Consider the following 7,730-nt stretch of genomic DNA (forward strand, 5'->3'; position numbering starts at 1 on the left):
GTGAGAACCATCTGAAGTTAACTCAACAAAGTTAGACTAGAGGGGCGTCTGGGTGGCTCAGTTGGTTGAGCAACCAACTTCAGCTCAGGTCATGATTTCATGGTTGGTAAGTTCGAGCCCTACATCGGGCTCTGTGCTGACAGCTCAGAGCCTGGAGCCTGCTTCAGATTCTGTGTCTCCCTCTCTTTTTCTCCTCCCCCACTCGTGCTCTGTCTCTCCCTCTCTCTCAAAAATAATCATTAAAAAAAATTAAAAAAAAAAAAAGAAAGACAGTTAGACTAGAATAAACAGATCTTGAATACCAGCAAGGTAAAGACTGAAATTTTTATGTTACATTTGATAAGTCTAGGTCATCATCAAGTATATTTAGAAGTTGATTACTAAGTGTAGTATTATAGCTGATTATTGTATATTCTAAACCAAAAATCAATTCCCACAGCTTAACACATCATTCGACAATGGGACAGATGAAATCCAGGCTGCCCCAGAATATCTTATTTGAATGACCATGATAGATATACATATGACATGTATTGTAATAACTACAATAGAAATTTACCTTTTTGTAATACTTTGCAGTTTGCAAATTGCCTTCACATATATTATCATTACTTTCCCTATTACCTTGTGAGCATCTCAAAAGCACAGATTTTGATACATTCATGTTGTAAACTTCAGGCTTCACATGTTCCATGGGTGTCCTCTCACAAATTACTAGGCTACTAATTACAGCCAGGAAGTCCCCTTCCCACAGGTCTGGGTCCTAATACCACCAATCTCCACTCTTAACGTCTAAATTTAATAATCCTGGTGTTTTCTCTTTTATTCCAGTCATAAGGATGAACCTACTTCCTGCAGTTACTACCTCTGTAAATCACTAGTCCTACCTATTCAAATTTTCAGTTCCCTAATAACACCTATTGACAATTCTTCACATTAAGCCCTGTCAAATTAACTGGTGTGGTTTTCTTTCTTGCTGGATCCTGATTATTAGAGGAAAGAGGATTGAAATAATGTCAAGGGGCGCCTGGGTGGCGCAGTCGGTTAAGCGTCCGACTTCAGCCAGGTCACGATCTTGCGGTCCGTGGGTTCGAGCCCCGCGTCAGGCTCTGGGCTGATGGCTCAGAGCCTGGAGCCTGTTTCCGATTCTGTGTCTCCTTCTCTCTCTGCCCCTCCCCCGTTCATGCTCTGTCTCTCTCTGTCCCAAAAATAAATAAACGTTGAAAAAAAAAATTTTTTTTAATAAAAAAATTAAAAAAAAATAATGTCAAGAAGACTGGATAAGCACATTGGCTGAGTTCATCATGTCGAAAGCTTACCTATATACTTTCTATGCAGATTTGGCTTTTTGTTGTTGTTTTTTTTTTTCCTTTAGACCCAGATCTTTGTTATTTTATTTTATTTAATTTATTTTTTAATTTTTTAATTTTTTTATTTTAATTTTTTTTGAGAGAGTGAGAGAGAGCTAGGGGGGAAGGGGAGAGGGAGAGAGAGAGAGAGAGAGAGAGAGAGAGAATCTTAAGCAGGCTCGACACTCACTGTGGAGCATGATGCAGGGCTAGATCTCATGACTGTGAGATCATGACCTGAGCTGAAATCAAGAGTCAGACGCTTAAAAAACTGAGCCACCCAGAAGCCCCTATATCCAGGGGTTTTTTGATGGGAAAGAGAAAGAAAGAAAGAAAGAAAGAAAGAAAGAAAGAAAGAAAGAAAGAAAGAAAGAAAGAAAAGAAGAGAAAAGAAAAGAAAAAGAAAGAAAGAAAAGAAGAGAAAAGAAAAAGAAAGAAAGAAAGAAAGAAAGAAAGAAAGAAAGAAAGAAAGAAAGAAAGAAAAAGAAAACTGAGAGTCCAATTCCGGTTATCAACTGCACTGTAGGAAAAATGAGCAGGTGAATTGGTCTTTAGCTTCTTAGTTTTATTGAGCACTGTGAGAAAACGTAGGTCTCTGTGTTGAAATGCAACAGTGATGTCCAACATTGAGGTCTCTTTTGATAGAAAGTGTTTTACAAATTTTGGAAAGAAAAAATGTTTCTGAGAAGTCAATTTCTAAAGCTAGCTGATTTTGTTTGTTTTAACCTTAAAAAAAAAAAAGGCAACTACTATAGAGACTAAGATATTGCACACCCTATTTTTAAGAACCCAGCTTGGTTGTCATCTAACTCATATTCACTGAAGAATTTCCAAGTCCCACCCATCAACCATCTCCTAGTCAAAACTGTGACCAGACAGAAAGACCAAAGCTTGGTCATTTTACAGTTTTTCTTACAATATTCTTTCTCCCACTATTACAACCAATCATTTGTTTTAGGAGGATTTTTCTTTTTCCTGACATTTTCTTTTTCTTTTCTTTCTTTTTTTTTCTTTTGACATTTTTAAATAAAGTCTTGAAATACTTTCAAATCACTCCCTTCTAAAAAGAAGGTAAATCTCTGGAAGTCACAAAGCTGCTTTATACCTGCAGTTCCCAGTCTAGTTCTCTTTTTCATCCAATAAACTTTCCAATCACCCACTAGGTGCCAGGCCTCGTGTCACTGTGCCAAGCACTGGAAACACAGAGACTACTCAGAGCCAGAGGCTGCCCTGGAGGACATTGCAATTTCTTAAATGTGTATAATACAAGATTGGATACAGGGACTAGCCAAAGAAGGAAACAAATGGAGAGCAATGGAAGTTCAGAAAAGGACAAGATTAATCTCAGATAGGAAGAGATAGCATTTGGATCTAATTCAATGTGGGTGTGTTTCATCACACAGCCAGGTGGGTGGCATATTAACAGCGGCAGGGTGGATTGGACCTAAATGAATTAAGACTTGAGTAAGATATATCCACAAAATAGGAACCAAAACTTAAGGAAATGAACCTAGCTGTGGGCTCTTTTTCTCAAAGTATTGTTCAGCAGTGACTCCATCAGAATTATCCAGGTGCTTCTAAAAATCTAGAATCCTAAGATCAATTCTCAAGGTTTCTGATTTATTAACAGGTAAATGAGTGCAAAAATCTATTTAACATACACTGCAGAGGACCCATATGCAAGCCTAAATTTCAGAATCCTGATGCAGGGACTTGATGTCAGGCAACAGGTGGTAATGCAGAGAAGTAGTTGAAGATAAGGTCAGACAATATGGCAGGTGGACAAAGAAAGAATAGCATAGTGTCAGGAAACCCAAGAGCAGAAAAGACTGCAAATCCAGACAAGCCTGCAACAGGGCATTCTGTCTCCTTTTATATGGCCCAGGTTATTCGGGATTTAGAATTTAGGACTCTGTTCTATGTTAGAATATGGGGATAAAGCCAACTGGAAAGAGCAAAATAAAGCCACAGTTTTAAAAGTGTTCTAAGTAGTGTAGCAAAGAAGGACTTGGACACTGACGAACATATCCAAGGTTTAGTTACTGGGAATGGGGGACAAGATAGAAAAGGCAGAAGCCTAGTTACTAGAAATACAACCAGAAGCACATTTGTCTCAACTATGTCTTAAATTCTGGTTCATTATCAGAATCTCCTAAGAAGTTTTATAGTATGTGATCCTAAGCCCCACCCTGAACCTACAAAATCAGAATCTTGGCATGGAACCCAGAAATGTGACTTTTTGTAGAAGCTCTTCTGGGTAATTCTGATACTATTCAGATTTGAGGAGCACTAAACAAGCGGTCCTCAAGCTCCTTTTCTCTGACCACAACCATTATGGCAAAGCCCACCAATCAAAGGTCATGGCTCAGCCTATCATTGCAATCTACTGGTAGATGCTGAGAAGAAAAGAATCCCGTGGACTGGCTAGCTGACATAGTGACAATTTCAGCTTGCAAGTTCTGTGGGTTTTGCAGCCAATTAGAGCACAGAAAGCCATTGAAGTTCGTTGTTGTTTCCTTTTGTAACAGTAGTTCAAATAGTTCTTTGGTATATCAGTACTTAAAACAGTAAAAAGAAAAATTCCTTTGACCAGTTCTCTTGCTCCATCTCAACAAAGAATATCATGTTCAGGTACCACTGAGCCTTCTCCCCGTTTGAGATTTTTTTCACAGAGTGACAACTGACAGAGAGGAGTGTTGAATGCGATGTTAACTTAAGCCAAATGGCATTGGCAGCATTAGAAGCTTGTTCCATGGCTTCACATCACATGCTATTTTTAAAATGAATTTTACCTTTACTTTTAGTTTTGGTTCTCTCTCTACCTGAAACACAAATGGCATTGATCAATTACATAGAAGCAAAGTATGAGCTAGAAAGGAGGTAACCACACTAAGCTTCACAGCAGATGAAACCCCTCTTCCTAAAGAAAGAGCAGTAAAATCACAAGACAATCTGTTTCAAAAATCAGTAAATTTATGCTAAATAGTGTCCAATTCCATGAAGTGCCACCCAGTTGAAATTCAGCCAGGCCACCTGACTCCTTCTTCTACTGGTAAAGACCGTGTCATAGAAACCAGCTGCCATGGATGTTGTTCAGAAAGCTGTCCCTGAAAAGAACTCCAGGCCATCTGTGCTTGCAGTTCTATTAATAGAATGTTCTCCAAACCATAGACCTTCATCAAGTAACCTCACATCAAGACCTTTCCCAACATGAGATTTGGAGAACATCACTGTTTGGCGTTTCTTGTAATCCTTTGGGAGGGTGTTTTTCCAAGCGATGCTTTGAAGGAAAGAGGCGCCAGGGGCATGGTAGGAACCGAACAAGACCGTGAACTTCTTGCATCCAGGAGCCTGTCTTTGCACCTTCATCCTGCTAGGGTCAGGCACCATGCCTGACAAAACAGTGTGTATTGAACTGTATTGAAGTACCTTGTAAGTGCCAAGAACAGTGTAAGAAATTTTACAAAGTTATGTCACAATGGAAAAAAAAATAGTTTTTATTGTCTTAATGAAAGATGAGGAATCTTAGGCTCCTCTCTTTAGTAACTTACCCAAGCTGACACAAATAGTGAGTGGCAGAACCAAGATTTATATACGACTGACTCCACGCCTCTACTTGGCAGTTTTCATCATTTTATGCTTTTTCTCTTTCTTTATTCCTTTCTTTCGTTTCTTTCTTTCATTACTTTTTTAAATTTTTTTATTTTATTTTTGAAACAGAGAGACACAGAGCATGAACGGGGGAGGGCAGACGGAGAGGGAGACACAGAATTCGAAGCAGGCTCCAGGCTGTGAGCTGTCAGCACAGAGCCCGACGTGGGGCTCGAACTCACAGATCGTGAGATTGTGACCTGAGCCAAAGTCGGATGCTTAACCGACTGAGCCACCCAGGTGCCCCTTTCTTTCTTTCTTTCTTTCTTTCTTTCTTTCTTTCTTTCTTTCTTTCTTTCTTTGCTGTACTCTGGAACATCAGCTGTCATTGTGATTTGTTTCTCCTGAGCAAAGCTTTGACACAAGTTTTCCATGGCTCTTGAGAGAAAGGTGAAGTGACTAATACAATGAGGTTGAAGTAGCAGTGAGATTACTTTCTAAATTTATCTTTAAGAAACAAAGAGGCTTAAAACATGTGGAAATAATACCAGAGGATATGAGACATAAAATAGAGTCAAACCAAGCATAAAATGTATGTTTCATAAACTTAAGAGAAATTGTGGTATACATAAGGAAAGAATATTTATTATGTTTAAATATTTTTAATTAAAAAAATTGTTTTTAATGTTTATTTATTTTTGAGAGAGAGGTAGACACACAGAGCACGAGCAGGGAAGGACAGAGAGAGAGGGAGACACAGAATCCGAAGCAGGCTCCAGGCTCTGAGCTGTCAGCACAGAGCCCGACACGGGGCTCCAAACCATAAACCACGAGACCATGACCTAAGCCAAAGTCAGAAACTTAACAAACTGAGCCACCCAGGCACCCCTTTAAATATTTTTTAAAGGTTTTTGTTAGGGGGTGCCTGGGTGGCTCAGTCAGTTAAGTGTCTGCCTCGGGTCATGATCTCACAGTTTGTGAGTTTGAGCCCCACGTCGGGCTCTCTGCTGTCAGCATGGAGCCTGCTTCAGATCCTCTGTCCCCCTCTCTCTCTGCTCCTGCCCCACTCACACACACTCTTTCTCTCTTAAAAATAAATAAATAAGCTTAAAAAATAAAAAATAAGAAAAAGAGTTTTGCAAATGCCATTATTTTCTCTTCAAGACTGTAGTTAAGTGGATGCCAGAAACATTGGAAGGGTATCTAAGCATGTTGATGTGAAATGTGGGAGTAGCATCACCAGGCTTTAATAAGCTGGTCAACAAAGCAGTATAAGTAAGCCAAGGCTGACCCTGGCCACATGTCCCTTGTGCTACTGGTCCACCATGGCTCCACTCTTTTTTTTTTTTTTAATGTTTATTTATTTATTTTGAGAGAGAGAGAGAGGGAGCCGGGGAAGGCCAGAGAGAGAGAGGGAGAGAGGGAGGGAGAGAATCCTAAGTGGACTCCGCATGGTCAGCACCCAGAGCCTGACCTGGGGCTCGAACTTATGAACACAGAGATCATGACCGGAGCCAAAATCAAGAGTCGGAGGCTTAATCGATTGAACCACCCAGACACCCTGCGAGTTCCTGAAGTACATTTTGAAGAGTAAACACACACACACAAATCCACAAAGAAGGAAAAATTAGGAAGCAAGGAGGAAACAAAGGAGTAAAGGTTTATTTTAAAACATAGGATAAGAGTGATCAAGCTATTCCTGGGGTCAAATTTCAGTTTAGTACCTTTCATTATTACCACAATGCACCAGGAATTCTGGCCCACTGAGGAAAGCCTTTCCATCACCCTCTAAAGGAAGTTTAAAACTTCATTCAGTGCGAATGTGGTCAATACAAGATTACTTAATGGTTTTGCTTTGTTTTATTTGTTTGTCAATATTAAAATCGAGAACAGTAATTGAAGCACTTGCTTCTAATTCTGTGTTGTGTAGAAATACTGTGTAGAAGAAAAAGAATTTCCAAAAATGGCAAAAAGAGACACGGTAAAGACAGGGATGCTCCAAGGAGTCATACAAAATAGAAGGTTTTTATAGGAAGAAGTTTGGAGCAAGAAGTTATTAGCAAAACAAAAGAAAAGACATCTCTTGTCTGGGAAGGAAAGGCAGAGCTTTTATCATGAAGATGACCTCACTAATGCTGATCAGAAAATTCAGATTGACTTGTAAAAGGTTACATTCCTGGAATAGGATGAAATTGTAATTGAGCCTTGGTTTGTCTTTGGGGACAAATGATTCCAATTTGGGCTTGTTTTTCTCTTTTAACATTGTCTACACTATGGCCTTATTTCCTTACCATCTGAAATATTCCAAATTTGTGTCTTTCACTAGGTCCTGTTTCTTCAAAGGAAAGACAAGTTGAATGTAAAAACTTAATATTAGGGGGGAAAAACACCAAATTTTTAATGAATAGCATATTCATCTCTGGTCTCTCTTTGCTGAAATCACCTGCATGTATTTTTTTTCAAACTACCAACGTTGCTTTAGGTTTTATTTTCCCAGCTACTGGTTTTTTTTTTTTTTTCCCCTTGAAGAAATCATTTGGGGAGAATGGGTACTTTCATGTTTAAGGCTTATCAGAGCCTTTGATAGCACATGATGATGACAGAACCTGGCCTCGAGTTATCTTCTGATTCCCATGGCCTTCCCAAATTTGCACAAACACAACCTTCAGTGACCTTTGGAATTGTGAAACTGCATGAATCATCATTGGAAGGAAACTGGATAATGGCAGCAGTGTGGTTGGTTTTCAGAGACTCCACTCCATCTTGGCTCACATATAAGCAATGAAGGTA

This window comes from Prionailurus bengalensis, chromosome B2, assembly GCF_016509475.1.
Source record: "Prionailurus bengalensis isolate Pbe53 chromosome B2, Fcat_Pben_1.1_paternal_pri, whole genome shotgun sequence".
NCBI lineage: Eukaryota > Metazoa > Chordata > Mammalia > Carnivora > Felidae > Prionailurus > Prionailurus bengalensis.